The sequence below is a fragment of the Poromitra crassiceps genome (assembly GCF_964638095.1).
Source record: "Poromitra crassiceps genome assembly, chromosome: 2".
Taxonomy (NCBI): Eukaryota; Metazoa; Chordata; class Actinopteri; order Beryciformes; family Melamphaidae; genus Poromitra; species Poromitra crassiceps.
The window spans coordinates 21693504-21711804 of NC_139624.1; positions in this window are offsets into that span (position 1 = coordinate 21693504).

Below are 18301 nucleotides of genomic sequence, written 5' to 3' on the forward strand. Positions count from 1 at the left end.
ACACCAAAAAACAAACAAACATGACATTCAAGTGTAAGTCAAATTTAGTGAGTCATTTTCGGTCAGAATCTTCACCAGGTTAGCCCAAGAAAATCACTGACATGATTTTGAACAGGGGTCAAATGGATGGGGTCCTGAGGTAAAAAAAAAAAAAAGACCAATCACTGGACTTCCTCTGGTAATATAAATGTTGTCGAGAGAGGGATAAGCTAACTCTGGAGCTGTCCTCAGAAAACCGAAATGAGGGGAAAGGAGAGGAAATTTACAAGAGATGATCACATTTGTAAATTTCTTAGTTGCACTTCTGCTCATGTCTGGTAGATGTAGATGTTATGTTATCTGTGCTCTACAGTACGAGGAGTAGGCAGACCACGGTGAGGTTTCAGGACCCTCTCAGTACGAGGTGAGCGCAGACCGTGGTGAGGTTTCAGGACCCTCTCAGTACGAGGTGTAGGCAGACCACGGTGAGGTTTCAGGACCCTCTCAGTACGAGGTGAGCGCAGACCACGGTGAGGTTTCAGGACCCTCTCAGTACGAGGAGTAGGCAGACCACGGTGAGGTTTCAGGACCCTCTCAGTACGAGGTGAGCGCAGACCACGGTGAGGTTTCAGGACCCTCTCAGTACGAGGTGAGCGCAGACCACAGTGAGGTTTCAGGACCCTCTCAGTACGAGGTGTAGGCAGACCACGGTGAGGTTTCAGGACCCTCTCAGTACGAGGTGTAGGCAGACCACGGTGAGGTTTCAGGACCCTCTCAGTACGAGGTGTAGGCAGACCACGGTGAGGTTTCAGGACCCTCTCAGTAGTACGAGGTGTAGGCAGACCGTGGTGAGGTTTCAGGACCCTCTCAGTACGAGGTGTAGGCAGACCACGGTGAGGTTTCAGGACCCTCTCAGTACGAGGTGTAGGCAGACCACGGTGAGGTTTCAGGACCCTCTCAGTACGAGGAGTAGGCAGACCACGGTGAGGTTTCAGGACCCTCTCAGTACGAGGAGTAGGCAGACCACGGTGAGGTTTCAGGACCCTCTCAGTACGAGGTGTAGGCAGACCACGGTGAGGTTTCAGGACCCTCTCAGTACGAGGAGTAGGCAGACCACGGTGAGGTTTCAGGACCCTCTCAGTACGAGGTGTAGGCAGACCACGGTGAGGTTTCAGGACCCTCTCAGTACGAGATGTACGCAGACCGTGGTGAGGTTTCAGGACCCTCTCAGTAGTACGAGGTGTACGCAGACCATGGTGAGGTTTCAGGACCCTCTCAGTAGTACGAGGTGTACGCAGACCACGGTGAGGTTTCAGGACCCTCTCAGTACGAGGTGAGTGCAGACCACGGTGAGGTTTCGGGACCCTCTCAGTACGAGGTGTAGGCAGACCACGGTGAGGTTTCAGGACCCTCTCAGTACGAGGTGTAGGCAGACCACGGTGAGGTTTCGGGACCCTCTCAGTACGAGGTGTAGGCAGACCACGGTGAGGTTTCAGGACCCTCTCAGTACGAGGTGTAGGCAGACCACGGTGAGGTTTCGGGACCCTCTCAGTACGAGGTGTAGGCAGACCACGGTGAGGTTTCAGGACCCTCTCAGTACGAGGTGAGCGCAGACCGTGGTGAGGTTTCAGGACCCTCTCAGTACGAGGTGTACGCAGACCACGGTGAGGTTTCAGGACCCTCTCAGTACGAGGTGTAGGCAGACCACGGTGAGGTTTCAGGACCCTCTCAGTACGAGGTGTAGGCAGACCACGGTGAGGTTTCAGGACCCTCTCAGTACGAGGTGTACGCAGACCACGGTGAGGTTTCAGGACCCTCTCAGTACGAGGTGTACGCAGACCACGGTGAGGTTTCAGGACCCTCTCAGTACGAGGTGTACGCAGACCACGGTGAGGTTTCAGGACCCTCTCACTACGAGATGTACGCAGACCGCGGTGAGGTTTCGGGACCTTCTGTATAGTCGGGGCTCACATGCTGCAACCTGTGGGAACGCTCGTCCTCTAAAAACACAACCTTGTCAGCCTGAAACACACCTACATGTCAGACGCTGATGGATGGGCGTTGTTCAAACACCGAACACACACGTGTGCAGCTTTTCACAGTGAAGAAGAGTTCACTTGAGGGTGATGCTTCTGGATATTAGCCAAATATTAGCGTGTGTCTTTATACCATGTTTTTTTTTTCATCCCCAAAATGACCAGCAGGCTGCTGTTTTCATTAGGTTTACATGGGGAAAGTTGAATTCAATGTGAGACTGACTCTCATCTCATTGTTGCTCATCACAGCCCTAGTTAGAGCAATCGGAGATCAAGTGGACCTAAACAGACATTTATTTATATGAGAATGTCACCGATGACTAGTTTAATCTGTTGCCAACTCATTGTAAACGTGTAACGTTTGCTTGGAGGAACAGGGCAGCACTAGTCGAGCCCAGACTGGCCTGCAGCCCGCACACGCATCCGACATGTAGAATGTACGACGGCGCTGCCAAAGTGAGGAAACACACATGCGTCCAACATGTAGAATGTACGACGCCGGTGCCAAAGAGAGGAACATTTTGAATCGGGTGCGGTTGCTGCTGCCTCTGGACGACGTGCCACATGTAATGCATTCCTGTGCGATGTCAACTTTGTCAACTTCCCGAGTGGAAACGCTGACTTGCTTTGATCAGACTAGGGATCTCCTACAGAGTGGCCTCACCATACATGTGTATGTGGGTTCACCACACGTGTATGTGCCTTCACCACACACGTGTGTGTGTGTGTGTGTGTGTGTGTGTTCCACGCGGGGTTTCCTTTCCTTCTTTTCTGCAGAAGAGTGTGATGTGTTATGACTGAGCCCAAACAGCCACATGCCAGCTCGTCACAGGCAGCCATTCAATGTGAGCACAACTTGTCAATTAGTCGTGGGAGTCACGCTGGCTGTGATTGGTCAGGTGGAAGCGCTTGCGTAAGAGCCACTGTATGAATAGACGCATACATACGGCGAGCAACACGGCTTTCGGCAGTGCTCTGCACTGTTTTAGTCATGTATGTCACACGATACAGTTGTTTGATGATTTAGTTCAGTTTAGTTTGATCAGCTTTTTTCCCTTCTCATTTTCCCCCCAAAATGTACTTGGGCCAATTAAGACCACCGCAGGAATGAGTCCAGAAGTAGCACTTTGGTTCATAGGGGGAAAAGTGAATGGGATTTTAGAATGGGGATTTCTGTTCAATGCATGAAATAAGGTCTCTGTGCTAAACAAAACTTTATGGGAGTGGTCATTTGTGTTTAGCCGGATAATCTTCACAAACCTGAACCACTTGTATGACTTTTGGAAGCGTAAATGCACTTTCTTTCTTTTTTTACGCGATTTTCAGAAAACGTTTCAAAAGTCATAAAAGTGGTCCTCGTTTGTGAAGATTATCCTGCTGAACACAAATGACCACTCCCATAAACGTATGTTCACCACAGAGCTTATTTCATGCATTGAACTGAAATACCCATTCTAAAACCCCATAGCCTTTTCCCCCTCGTGAACCAACATGGCGGCGATTTCTGGTTAAGCCTACAAAAATACAGTACGTCATCCTTGCAGTACTCTATTTCCCTGCTGTCCCAGTCGTTGCTCCACCCCCCTCTGCTGATCTGGGGAGAGTTGTAAACTAGCGCATGCTTCCTCCAATACATGTGCAGTCGCCAGCCGCTTCTTTTCACCTGACAGCGAGGAGTTTCACCAGCAGGATGTAGTGCGTGGGAGGATCACGCTCTTCCCCCCCCAGTTCCCCTGCCCCCGAACAGCCGCCCCGACCGACCAGAGGAGGCGCTAGTGCAGCGACCAGGACTCATAACCCATCAGCGTCCCACCGGCAGACACGACCCGTCGGCCCAATTGTGTCTGTAGGAACTTTTGACTACACTACCCAGACACCCCGAAGTGAACGTTTTCTTGACGGGTTTCACGACCTAAATCGAGTTTGAAACTAACAGGAAGACACTGGCCTGGGTTAGTGAGCTGCTGGCTGTGGGAAAATAACTAGGGCTGGGACGGATCACGGATAATCCGTGACCCGTACGGATCAGCCCCCACGGTTCGGCACACGGTTCGGAACGTCTTGGTCCGCGGACCCCCCCCCCCCCCTTTCGTTTCATTTAACGTTTAACGTTAGTGTATGAGAACGCCTGCAGCGCAGCCAGACACAGACAGGCATCATCATGGCAAGCACAAGTGAGCTTCCTCATCCCTTCGCTGTAAAGTCTCTCTGAACTCTGAAGGCTGTGGCTAGTGGCTACTAAAGACAGCAAACTTATTTCAACACCTCTGAAAAAGCACAGGAATGCGAGCAGCATGTTGCGCGCTGCACAAGATAGCACGAGCCACAACACACACACACACACACACACACACACACACACACGCGCACACGTTTCACGAACACATTATCACCGGACGGTGAAATGTTGCCTTGGACGCATAACAACAAAACAACACGTGGGGCCACCGAGTAGCATAACGTAGCATCAACCTTATGTTTCCAGACTCACCCGGTCTGGTCTGTACCCGTGTCATGTGACTACGTTAGCAAGCAACAGGCAGGAAGTTAGGCGCAGTGCCACCTGTTGGGTTGTTTTGCCTTCAGAGTAAAAGCAATTGTGTCATGAGAAAAAAATATTTTTTGAGCTGTGCAGGGCAACAAATGGTTAGAGAAGTATAATAGTATTAAAAATTCAAATCGAAAATCTAATTTTGAGAGAAAAAATCTGATATAGCCTTTTTTTTTTTTTTTTGCTGATCCGAAAAATCCGTGATCCGTGGCTCAAAATCCGTCACGCGATCCGATCCGTGGGTTTTCTGATCCGTCCCAGCCCTAAAAATAACTCACCATAGACAAACATCGGGCTGGACGATATGGACCAAAAATCATAGTTTGCTATTTTTAGGCTGAATGGCGATCCATGATATCTCAGTATTCTCAGTGGACTAAATTTGGGGAATATTCTCTGCAGATGGACTGGTGACCTGTCCAGGCTGTTTCCCTGCCTTCTGCCCAATGCATGCTGGGCCAGGCTTCAGAAATCATATAGAAAGTGGATGGATGAATTCTGATAAGTGTAGATCAGTTATCAGTGTGCAGCTGTTTGTTTCTGTTTAAAGTCGAGCAGGGCCTTCTTAACGAGTTCAAGGAATTGTAACTTGACCAAAGTGTGCAGGGAGGACGTGGAGGAGGAAAGTGGCAGGGAAAGTGAACGAGAAGCCCTCTCACCTCCTCCACAGCCACACTGACATGCCTTTAAGCAAGGCAGTGAGACAGCCACCCACTCAGATGTCAGTGTGAATGTGTGTCACTGTGTGCATGTGAAGCTTGCAACCTTTATTAAATAAGGCCGACAACTGGATTGTCTCGTTTCTCTGGTTTATGCTGGAAACAAACTGTTACCCTCCCACTGAGAAGTGTTGATTTTGACAGCTACATTTTGATTTAATTTTAGTCATGGTCTTTTGACTAAAATGCCATTTAGTTTCAGGCATCTGAAATGTTTGAGTTTCAGACTAGATTTAGTTGACTAAATATTAGATTTAGTCGGTAGATTTAGTTAACTAAAATGTAACGGGCTTAGTTAAAGTGTAATGCATGATTGAAATGTTTCTCTAGAATTTCCAAACTCATTGGAAAGATCTATTCGCCTGTTATTATGGAATGGTATTAAGGTTTTGAACGTGCAATACAGACACAGATTTAACTGTTTAACTTCTTCTCTTCGGATTGGATCTCTTCCCAATTCGTCCCTCCCTAACAACATTTTCATCTAGTTTTTATTTGTTGACGAAAATGTCAGATTGTAGATCTGTAGATTTCCTCATAGTTTTGTCATCACAACTTTGTTTTTATTTAGTTAACATCTAGTTTTCATCAGTGAAAATAGCTAGTCGACGTTTTTCATCATAGTTTTCATCGACGAAATTAACTCATTCATGGCCAGTAGGGCTGGGTCGGTTTGAAAATTTTAAAACCGGTTCGATATTGCCGTCTAAACCGGATCGAACCGGTATACCGATTTTTTTTGTAATTAAAATTTTTTTTTTTTTTTTTTTTTTTTTTTTTTTTTTTTTTTTTTTTCTCAAGCAGGGCTCCTGAGTGTGGCCCATAACTGTCTGTAGTGCAACTTCAGTCCACCTGATAGCGATAATACACCTCTAAGCTGGTATTGTCAACCAGCAATGATACTGAATAAAAAGAAGCAGGACACCTGTGTAACAAACACACCCTGAATTTATTTCTCATAACTACCGTAAATTCCGGACTATAAGCCGCACCTTTTTTCCCGTTTTTTGGCCTTTTTTGGCCCCTGCGGCTTATATAACGGTGCGGCTTATCTATGGATTAAAAAAAAAAAAAAAAAAAAAAACTCTCTTTTTTAGCACTCTTTCTAACTATAAAGCCACTTCTGTTTTAATTTCCTCTCTTGCCCTCTTTTCACCACACTGTATGACACTGTATGACACTGTATGACACTGTGTGCACTGTAAATAACAACACAGGTGGTGTTGTGTTATGTTGTTTTGTTGAAATGTTAATAAATGGGAGCATTACATATGGTAATTAAACATTAAAACACAAAAAAAAAAAAAAAAAAAAAACCCATTAAAACACCCGCGGCTTATAGTCCGGTGCGGCTTATATAAGAAAAAAATAGTCAATTTTGAAGGTGCGGCTTATACACCGGTGCGCCTTATAGTCCGGAATTTACGGTATTCAGCTCAACTTTTCTTCTAAACATCAAAATAATAAATGAAATAAGACTTCTGCCTATAGTGCAACTTGAGAAAAAGGCTAATAAAAACACAAGCAGTGCAATCAGAATGGATTGGCTTACAGCTGAGCTGCCTTCTAAACTTCAAAACTCACAAATTCACACAATATAGGGCCTAGGCATGGGTCGGTTTGAACATTTTGAAACCGGTTCGATATTCCCCAAAAAAACGTATCAAAGCGGCTGCAGTTGGTGGCGATAATGCACCTCTAAGCTGGTATGCTGCCAACCAGCACGAACACTGAATACAAATAAGCAGAACCTTTTAACTGTAACAACACACTGTTTTTATTTCTCATAACTATTCAGCTTAACTTTTCTTCAAACATCAACATAATAAACAAAATAAGACTTTTGCCTACTAGTGCAACTTGAGAAGAGGCTAATACGAACAATAGTGCAATCAGAATAAACTGGCAAAAAATTTTTTTTTTTTTTTTTAGGTTTTTTCGGTTTGCACGTGATCAAACCGGTTTGGGCTCGTATACCGAACCGAACCGGTAAAATCGGAAATCGACCCATGCCTAATGGCCAGTTTAGGACTGCCAATATTTAGCACAGGCCAAAGATTTTCATAATTGTTGGTCATCTTTCAAGACCCACAGTAAATTATCTATTAGCACCAAAGTGATTTGCAATACCTCAAAATGAAGATGTACGTCTCTGGGTTCACCAGGGAAAAAAAAGTGAGCTTTTAGCATGTTCTGTACTCTACTTATAGCCATTTATATACACCCTGTTTTCACCAAAAAGGTCTCTCTGAGAAGAGAAATTGCAGAAAATGGCATTTTTGTAAACCACACAATCTCAGGCAGAACTCGCTCTCAATTCTTTTATTTTGAACTGTATTGACATCAGACATGTAAATATTATTCGTTATGACACAAATGACAAAAAAAATAAATATATATATATATATATATATATATATATATATATATATATATATATATATACATGAAGTGCTTTTTTTGCATTCAACAATACAGTTTACTCAGTGTGAGTGTGATCATAGAATAGAATGCAGAGATCAGTGTAGTCTCTCTCTCTCACACACACACACACACACACACACACACACACACACACACACACACACACACACACTCCTTACCGCGAGATCATCCGGGTCCTGTCGCATTGGAGTCCAGTCTTCCTCGCCCTCGACAGGAAAGTGGCCGTGCTGCTTGGCTCTGTGTGAAAGCCATTTCTGTGGCGAGGCTGCTGTTCTCCTGATCACAAAGTTGTGACTCCGTCTCGTCTCTTTCGGGCTGGGACACAGGAACGGGGTCCAGGGACCAGGATCGATCATGTTGGTCACGGGTTTGACTACCGCGAACAACTGATCGATGTCCGCTGCCCTGCAGCAAGCCGACCAACTCGTGCAGCGCGCCGAGGGGTGTTTCAATTAGAGATGCTGCGATCGAGATTTTTCAATTCCGATCCGATTCCGATATTTTAGCCTCAAAACCGATCCGATTCCGATCAAATTTCGATACCCGATTCGATACCGATTTCGATCCGATACCGATATAGGGTTGTCACGATACCAAAATTATGACTTCGATACTGATACCTGCCTAAATATCTCGATACTTAAACGATACCACGGCAAAAAGCTAAAACAACAGGAAAAGTCATAATAAAAAAGTAATAATGGACGACAGAAGAACATGGAAGTTAAAATTCATGTTTTGAGTCTTCATCATACTTTATGTGGTGTTCAAAGATAGCTGGGGAAGGCTGCCTCAACTGATTCTGCTGGCATCTCATTTGACTCAATAGAAAACGAGGAAATGTGTTCAGTAGAGCGCAGAATAGAATAATGTCTGTTCAGTCTACTTTAGTGTAATCCTGAGTTTGAGCTTCATCATTAAGTGCCGATTTACAGTTAATCTCATGTACCGTAAATTCCGGACTATAAGGCGCACCGGTGTATAAGCCGCACCTGCAAAGTTGACTGTTTTTTACATATATAAGCCGCACCGGACTATAAGCCGCGGGTGTTTTAATGTTTTTTTTTTTTTTTTTTTTTTTTTTTTTGTGTTTTAATGTTTAATTACCATATGTAAGGGTTCATGCACAGAGGGGATTGTCGGGAAAGAGATGGCTGTTTGAGGAAGCTCCCATTTATTAACATTTCAACAAAACAACATAACACAACACCACCTGTGTTGTTTTTTACAGTGCACACAGTGTCCGCGGTGTGGTGAAAAGAGGGCAAGAGAGGAAATTAAAACAGAAGTGGATTTATAGTTAGAAAGAGTGCTAAAAAAGAGAGATTTTTTTTTTTTTTTCTTTTTTTTTTTGAAAAAATCCATAGATAAGCCGCACCGTTATATAAGCCGCAGGGGCCAAAAAAGGCCAAAAAACGGGAAAAAAGCCACGGCTTATAGTCCGGAATTTACGGTATCTTTATTTATTTCCACAATAAAATGTATGTGGTGTCAAGTGTTTTCTTGTTTGTTCATACATGTAGGTGAGTTTTTGACAATTAGTATAACATTAATCATGGATTATTCTAAATAAATAAATAATTCTCAGTGTTATTAAAGCTTTTACATGGTAATGTGCAGTAATCTGATGTTCCTTATACTTAGTGTATGTGATTTCTTTGACAGTTAACGTTATACAGTTTGCAACCTCATATCACTCTTAAACACCGTCATGACTCAATAGCCTACCTCCTTGCCAGAGGTTAGGCGCTCATGAGCGCATTGCCTTTAATTGCCTCGTCAAAACAAAATAAATCACACTCGCTTGACTTGACGTTATCACATTCGCTAAACTGTGACACTTTGTACTAGTCGGATCGTCTGTTGGATAAATGCTTTGGCAAGTCAAGTGGACGTGTTGTCTCCCTTTTGCCTGTGTAAACATCGTTTTACAGACGGACAGCTTTGATGTGTCCGTGCATGCTTCGGCATAGCCGTTGTAATCTGACTGTATGGTTGTAATATTAAGTGCTGACTCCGCCCGTGTGGGCCAGATTCGACATACGCTGTTAGAAATGACAAGCAAACCCTATCCTGCTGCTCTCAGGTAGGATAGAGGCTGCAGTGAAGGTGAAGCGCTGTGTGTGTCAGACAGACGGAGAGAAGGAGAGAGACAGAGAGAGAGAGAGAGAGAGAGAGGGAGAAAAGCCAGCACCACCCGCACCAATTTACAGGCAAAATCCGTAGAGATTCAACACATTAATGTTGCTTCCCGTGGTCAGAAAAAGTCGCCAGATTTGTCGCTAGTCGCCTTTGAGAAATAAAGTCGCCATGGGGGTCTGAAAAGTAGACTCGACCCCAATACAATACAATGCTGGGATAGTTTTTAGTGGTGGAATGAGACCAAGCAAGTTTTACATTTGGCTGTTGGGTCCCCTTCGCTTTCTAGTGTGCAATATTCCCACACGGCGGACATCGTTGGGTTTTTTCGCTCACTCTCTCTATGCCCATTGCCGTTGCCGTGTTCCGTGTAGTGCTACGGTGATACCAGTTGGCTAGCTGCCTGCTACTAGAAGCCCTGTTGTAACTTGTGATCACGTGGCCTCTGTGTGCTGCTGCATGCTGGATAGAAATCCTGGAGCGGAGTCATGGAATGGAGTGCTTATATCGGAGCCTTGGATCGGTCATTTTCGCTGGAATCCGATCCGATCCGATCCATGTTTTTTGGCTGATATCGCACCGATATCCGATCACATGATCGGATCGCAGCATCGCTAGTTTCAATGGCGTTTCTCCTCTCTGCACAAGGAAGCGCGTTTCTCTGTTTTCTGTTTTTGCTCCTGCTCATTTCAAAACAACAGCTGCGGTATGTGTTTGATAACGTGTTGTCGGCTTGTCTTTGAGGCTAGGGACCTGATAACATGTCACAGGCTGGGGAAGTCTTTGAACTACGCGCTGCACTAATAAAAACAAAAACACGTCAAACACGTCTTTGGCGTGGATGGCTATTCCTGATAACACGTCAAAGACGTCTTTGGCGGTGAATGAGTTAAGACTGCGACTGGAACTCGAAACTGAAACTTCTGTCTAATGGCCCAATTATGCTCCATTTTCATACGAAAACAAATGCGTCTGTTTCAAACGGTGTAATTGTCACTGCCCACATACTTCCATGCGTCTTTCACGTTGGTATCATGTGAAGCAATATATCCACTAGTGGGCAGTAGAGAGTCAACTGTGTGAGTGTGTGTGGTACTGCTCCGTTTCATCTGTATCCGTAAGCTTTCAGAAAATGTGCAGAATTACGGAGTACGGACAGAAAGCTCTGTCCTTATGCCTATCCGTATTTAACGCTGAGCATAATTGGGGTTTTCAAAGTCTGAGACTGTGAGCCTCCCCTCAGACGCTGACACTTGGACAAAGCCCCCGTCCCTCCATCATGATTGTTATTTGATGACATTGCCGCTCAACAATCAGGCCAAGATAGCCTGGTTTTGCTGTTGACATACTCAACATTACACCAAATACATCAAAAAGGTCTGTCTGAAGGCATGTATTTGTTTCTGACTCTGGGAAAGTGGGAAAACTCGTAAAATCTCCCCCCTGTATGAACTATCTCTTTAACCAAATCACACACATTTAGGCTATTCTATGGGACCTCCTTTTGAAAAGGTATATTTTTTCACTGCTATTCATTGAGCCTCCCCTGAAACTGTTTAGAGCCCCCGTGGGGAGGCCCACCTCCCAGCTAAGAGGATGCATGGAGGATAAAAGCAGAGTTTAGATTGATGATGCACTTTTTTTACAAGCTGTGAGATGCCCATATCATGTGATGGGTGGTGTGTTACACCAGGTACCATCTGCCTGCTGGTGTGTTACGCCAGGTACCAGCTGCCTACTGGTGTGTTACGCCAGGTACCAGCTGCCTACTGGTGTGTTACGGCAGGTACCAGCTGCCTACTGGTGTGTTACACCAGGTACCAGCTGCCTGCTGGTGCGTTACGCCAGGTACCAGGCCAGCTAGTGCGTTACGCCAGGTACCATCTGCCTGCTGGTGCGTTACGCCAGGTACCATCTGCCTGCTGGTGCGTTACGCCAGGTACCATCTGCCTGCTGGTGCGTTACGCCAGGTACCATCTGCCTGCTGGTGCGTTACGCCAGGTACCATCTGCCTGCTGGTGCGTTACGCCAGGTACCATCTGCCTGCTGGTGCGTTACGCCAGGTACCAACTGCCTGCTGCCTGCTGGCAAACGGGTGAAAAGAGCAGACAGAAGTAAGGGGACAAAAATATACGCAGCCCTGGACTTGTGAAATAGTTTCGAGAGGCCCAAGTGCTTTCAAAGAATCCCTTACAGAGCTCAGAAAAATATGGAATTATATATACATATATATAATTATAAAGGTGTATAGTATCTTTTTAGAAATGAATGTGAAAATGAAGGGGAAATAGTTTTTGTTTCTGTTAAGATTGCACCGATATGGGTATTGATCTGGCTATTTTTTATATTTATTTTTTGGCTAATGATGATTGGAGTGTGTGGTATTCACAGTGGTGTCACAGGGAGCCGAGAGGTAGAGGCTTATTTTAGATGCCTTCAAATTCCAACTCTTAAGGCTTGGTGACAGTCGGCTGGACTTGGTGCTGCCTTTTGGATAAGATTTGCTTCATATAGTCCCGTAGGGAAACTTGTCTTGGGCTGCAAGCCACTGCACAACACATTGATCAACAACAGCACAATGCACTCATCATTTGATCAAACAAAAACATACGTTTACTCTTCACAAGTAGCTCCTGTTGTAGCCTAGAAATTGATTGGAAGTTGGAAACCTTAATTAATGTCTCGCTTGCACCTGTTTTTCTTGCTTGCACCCGTTTTACTTCCTGCCTTTTAGACACAAATGGGTGAATTGGGTGGGATGTGAAATAGGCTAATTCCACGACATTTTTCAAATAAGCACAGCACATCACTCACTTGTCTCTAAAGGGGAGACTCGTGGGTATGGTGGGTACACTACCCATAGAGTGCATTCTCATTCAGATATCTTGAGGTGAGAGCCAAGGGACCCCTTTGAAAAGGATCATGCCAGTTTTTCCCTCGCCAAAGTTTAGGCTCATTTGGAGCGTTATTAAACCCGCTTCCCAACAAGCTAGCATAGCATGGTTGGTACCAATGGATGGATCTCGTTTCAGATGGTACCAGAAACTTTGCTCTACCTTTAAAACTAAGACCGCTACAGTAATTTGATGGGGTGCATCACCCAAATATGTGATATTAATCACATTCGTCAATGTTGCATGATGCCTGGATATCGTTTGTTACAATAGCGTTAGCTCAAATGCTAACATTAAAAAGTATGTGGATGGACACCCACCATTTAGCGCCATGTTCTGGATGTAGTCAAATAAAAACACACATTTGCTTCCCCCCAAAAACGTCTGCCTTGTTAAAAAGGAAAAAAAGGAAATTGACCCAAGGGCCACACTTTAGTGAGGTCGGGGGCCGCATGCAACCCGCGAGGCCCCTGGCCCAGAGCAAAGGTTTTCAACATGCCAGCATGTGAGCCAACTGTCAATGTGGACACCAATATATTTATATGATCAGTGTTGGGCATGTTACCGGTACTTTTCAAAATGTAATATACTACATACATACTACTAGTTACTGTCATTTGAAAGTAATAAGTTACGTTGCAATATTACTGTCTGTGTAGAGTAACTCGTTACTTATTACACTACTTTTGCATTACTTTCACCAAAACAACAGCAGCAGCAGAATGACATCGCTGCCATCCCGAAAAATAATTGCAACCGTCTTGAAGTCAGTGTAAGCCGTTCTAAAAAGTTCTAAATGTTATACTTTTCCTTTGTTATTGTCATCTACAGTATAGTGGTTATTTGCATGGAAATCATTGAGATATAATATGAATGGAGAACGTGTCCCTATCTCCTCCCTGTATGGTCTATTGAAGCCGAAATCTTCTCAGATCAGAGAACTGATCAGAGTCTGCGCACTAGCTCTTTTGGGTTGAAACCTCAGTCTGAGCCCCCCCTCTATACTTTCTTATGTAGAGCTGCTGTTTCTGCTGTGCATTGTGTATTTATATACAGTCTAGCTCTGTAAATATGGTACTTTAAGTCGTAATATTTTTTGTCTCGCCAAAAGTAACCAGGAAGATTCCCACTATGAGATCAGTTTATCAAAATGACGCCTGTACGAAAATCTGATTTTGGTTGTCGGAGATTGAGACCTCCGCTCTCAGCGCTCTCAGCCCGGACCGGAAGTGGAGGTAGGGATGCTCCTCTCAGCCTCTCACTGGGGGAATTATCGGATGCACTGCTGTGTTGATTAAGCTAGCCTAATGTTTCCGTGGCATTTTGATTAACTTTCTGATTTAATTCCTTTTGGAGCAAATGTTGGTTTAACAAATCTAACCTTGACGCTTTACGCTACGTTGTTAACTGGTATAGTGTGAGTAGGGCAGCCTGTAACGTTCCATTTAATATAGCTCAGTGGTAACATTAGCCCAGCTGCCTGGTCTCGTCTCTGTTAAAGGAAGGCTTTCCCGTGGGGAATATGAAGATATATTAAATCTCACGCCCCTAAGGTTTTCAAATCCGTTGAAATTTTTGAAATTGGTTGTTCACAGCCTGAGCAATCAACCAAAATCCACTCTGTGTGTGTGGGGGGGGCTGGTGGGGGGGAGGGGCGGGTGCGGGGAGCCGAAATCCTACAGTTCCCACAATGCACTGGGCCCACCCCTCAGGCATTTGGCTGATATCAAACTCCAGTAGGTGGCGGCCGGTAATGCACATTAGGGCTGTCACTTTTTCCCCAAAATAAAATTCGAACGAACTTTAATTGCCCAATATTCGTTCGAATATATTCCAAGTTTTTTGATTAATTAAATTTTTTTTTTTTTTTTTTTTTTTTTTTTTTTTTTTTTTCAGTCCAGCAGCCTCTTGCACCAGCTGAACGTAAGTTCTGTCTTAAGTTAGGGTGTAAAGTCCACACTAACTGCTACGTTCAAACTAGTTAGTTTGACACTAAAGTTGTGTCTTTGTTTGGTTGCACCACGGAGACGTAAGGTACATCTTAACTAGTAGACCCTAAAGTCCATACTAACCAAAATAGTGTCGCAGACAATGACGTGTACAGTATCTGTGACCAATCAGTGAAAAGCACGGTGGAAACGGTGTTTATTTACGGTTGTTTAAGTGGAGTGAAAACAGGACATGTTGCCCACCGCAAATTAGTGCTTTCATATTTCATCAACACTAATCAAATGAGAACGTTATTGAGTAACGTTCGTTTAGGTTCATATTACTGTTAACGTTTATCTGTGAGCTCTTCATCAGTATTGTAGGCTATACCACCATCCTGCCTCACTAAATTGTTGCGGTTATTTTAATTTGTATGCAGTGCTGCAGCTTGTGGGAAACAAAAGCGTGAGTCATAAATATCAAAGGGTGTAATTTATCACGGAGAGCGCGTTGCGGACGCAAAACAATGATGCGCCACGGTGCCAAGTTGCAATCCGTGCCAACTGCTATTTTACGGAGGACTTTACACCTAGTAAGACGTAGGTGTAAATTTTAAGTTCTAACTTATGCCTACGTTGTAACTATTTCACTTGGTGCAACCCAAATATTTTTAGTAGTGCGTAAACTCGGACTTAGTGAGACTTTACGTTCAAACTAGCTTACGTTTCAACTTACGCACAGCTGGTGCAACCCACTGCAGCCCACCGGGCATCAGCCCGACGTGTTAGCTTGGACGCTCACAGTCACAACACTGCCTCACAAACTTGGCTGCATCCAACTCGAGACAACTTTTCAGACCCTGGAGACAATCTTTCTCAGAAGAGACTAACGCGACAAATCTGGAGACTTTTTCTGACATGGGATTAACATTACCAGCAAGCAGCAGTTGGTTAATTTTGGTTAATAAAAAAAAAAAAAAAAAAAAAAAATTAATAATAAAAATAAAAATAAAAATAAATATTCGAACATTCAAATTACATTTCGAAAACGAACCCCTTCCCCCACATTCGAAGTTGCATTCGAATTTCGAATGAAAAGTGACAGCCCTAATGCACATATATGTTTGCCAACCGCCAGAAAACTCAAAGAAGAAGGCTTCGACATAAAAACATTAGGAGAAGAAGAATAATATTATTTTTTTTGCCTCCAAATTGCACCAAATTTAAACGGTAGTATATATGTCGGGAGATGTCTTCATAAAAAAAAATTCATGCTTTTTCATGCATTTTTCTAGGAGTTATGAGCATCTGATGTTGTAACTATTTCATGTAAAAATGTGTAAAAAAGGGTACATTGCTCAGCGTTGATTTCGTAACTTCAACGCACCTTCTACTAGATGTAAAATTTGACGAGCTTTCCAATGCCGCCAGTCCCGTGTCTGTAGGTGCTTCCGTTCCCGAGATATGGTTCTTTGCAAGGAGCTATGGGAAGCTAACATTAGCTAGCCTAGGCGATGCAGTGAAAAAAGATGGCTGCCTTTTGTTTTTCTTCAGGACCTCTGAAGGGGCGTGGAGGACCTCTAGAGGCGGGACCATGGTGGCACACCCCCAAAACACTTGTAGTTTACAGCTGCTCTCTTCCGCAAGTCTGGACTTGACGCTCCGACGCGTTTTACGTCAGAGCGTCAAGAAAATAATGTGAGAGATGGTTGATAGCGCAGGCTGTGAACAACCAATTTCAAAAATTTCAACGGATTCGAAAACCTTAGGGGCGTGAGATTTAATATATATTCATATTCCCCACGGGAAAGCCTTCCTTTAAAGGATGGGTTTTCCAGCCACCCCGACCTCCAGGGAGCCAGTACCCGTGCTAAGAACCCGACCCCCAGGCAGCGTTAGATAACAGATGAAGCCGTGTGTCTTGTCTATGACGATAGATCTATAATATGAACCTGCCTAACGCACCATGAGCCTGTCCAGCCAATGGCGGCTTGAGACTGGCTGCCACAGCTGTCAATCATCCATTTTTATCCCTTTTTATATGTCAAATAACTACTTAAAAACAAACTGATCAGAATAATGACCACTTGCACAGGCATTAGCATGATAATGCTAATGCCTGTGTATCTAAAATGATACAAACCACCTTTGGAAAAAAATTATCTGACGTATACTGTGATTATTTCGGTTGTGAATTTCCCATCGACTAACATAGGGGAGGCGGGCCTTGTGACCTATACTGGCTACAGCCGCCAGAGCGGCGATCTAACATGCAGCGGCTTCACTGAACGGGACCCGAGGCGGCGTCCATCTTTATATGTCGATGCATGGAAGAAATACACAATTTGATTAGGAAATGATTGTATCTTTATTTATTATGTGCTTTTAAAATGTAACTCAAATTTGTGTTACTTGACAAAGTTACTGGTCTAATATTACTGAAATCCTATTGGTGATAAGTTATATTACTGAGTTACTGATCAAAGTAATATATTACATGTATGTTACTTTTGTAATGAGTTACCCCCAACACTGTATATGAAGCAACCTGATTTTTGCGTACATTGTGATTGAATCAGTACTGGCCTCAGTGGGCTCTGTGGCCACCAATTATTGTCTTTGAATCGAATATCATCTCAGTTTTTCATTCACAATAAGGTGGTGAGCGTATTGTGTGTGTGTGTGTGTGTGTGTGTGTGTGTGTGTGTGTGTGTGTGTGTGTGTGTGTGTGTAACGCTGCAGGTTACCCGTGAGTTGGCCTCACGTTGATGTTTTTGCCAAAAAGGGAAGGTCAATAATGTCCTTGTTCCGCCTCAGGCCTCCTGTTGACCTGTTGTCTGCGTTTTCTCCCGCTGTAGGAAATGACACTGCGTTCAACAGTGGCTGGCTCTGCCCCAAGGCACAAAACCCTGCTTTCAATGTTAATGAGCTGAAGAGGGGGGGCTGTTCTCTGTGTGTTTTTACGATGCCTACATCTCTCCAGTTGAAACAGACACACAGGGGTTAAACCAGGCAGTCAACCGGCCACTTAAACCATCAACAGCATAAAAGTGATTCACGTTCGTGAAGATGATCCTGCTGAACCCAAATTCACGTTCCCCCTTAAACTTATGCGACGGGATTGGCTGACACAGGGCTTCCTCGGCACAGCTGATTGGCCAGACTCACACTTGAAAGAGTGTGATGCCATGTAAGGAATCTCGCTGCGGTGCCTTCAGGGTCCTAAGTTCCTACCTTCCTTTGCCACTCACTTGGCTGTATTGTTTCTTCCATGACGATTTTCAAGCACCCTCCTTTAGTTTTTCCTTTTCTATTTTACTCCTGATCCCCCGAGAAGTTACTCAGCTTGTTTTTGGTTGTCTTTGGGCTGAAGATTAGTAGAAACACTTTTTTTCCTATTTTTTTCAGATTTTTCCAGCGTCGATGGGCCGACCCCCATCGACCTCTGAGCCTTCGACATCGGACCATCGTGATGTCCATTTGTGAGCGCAAATATGCGCAAATGTGGCAAAGAAACGTATTAATAGATAGTAATGACTAATATATCCAGCACAGTCTAAATAGCCTCAGCTCGGGTCACAGTTTCAGGTTTAGCACCAGGCCCTCCATC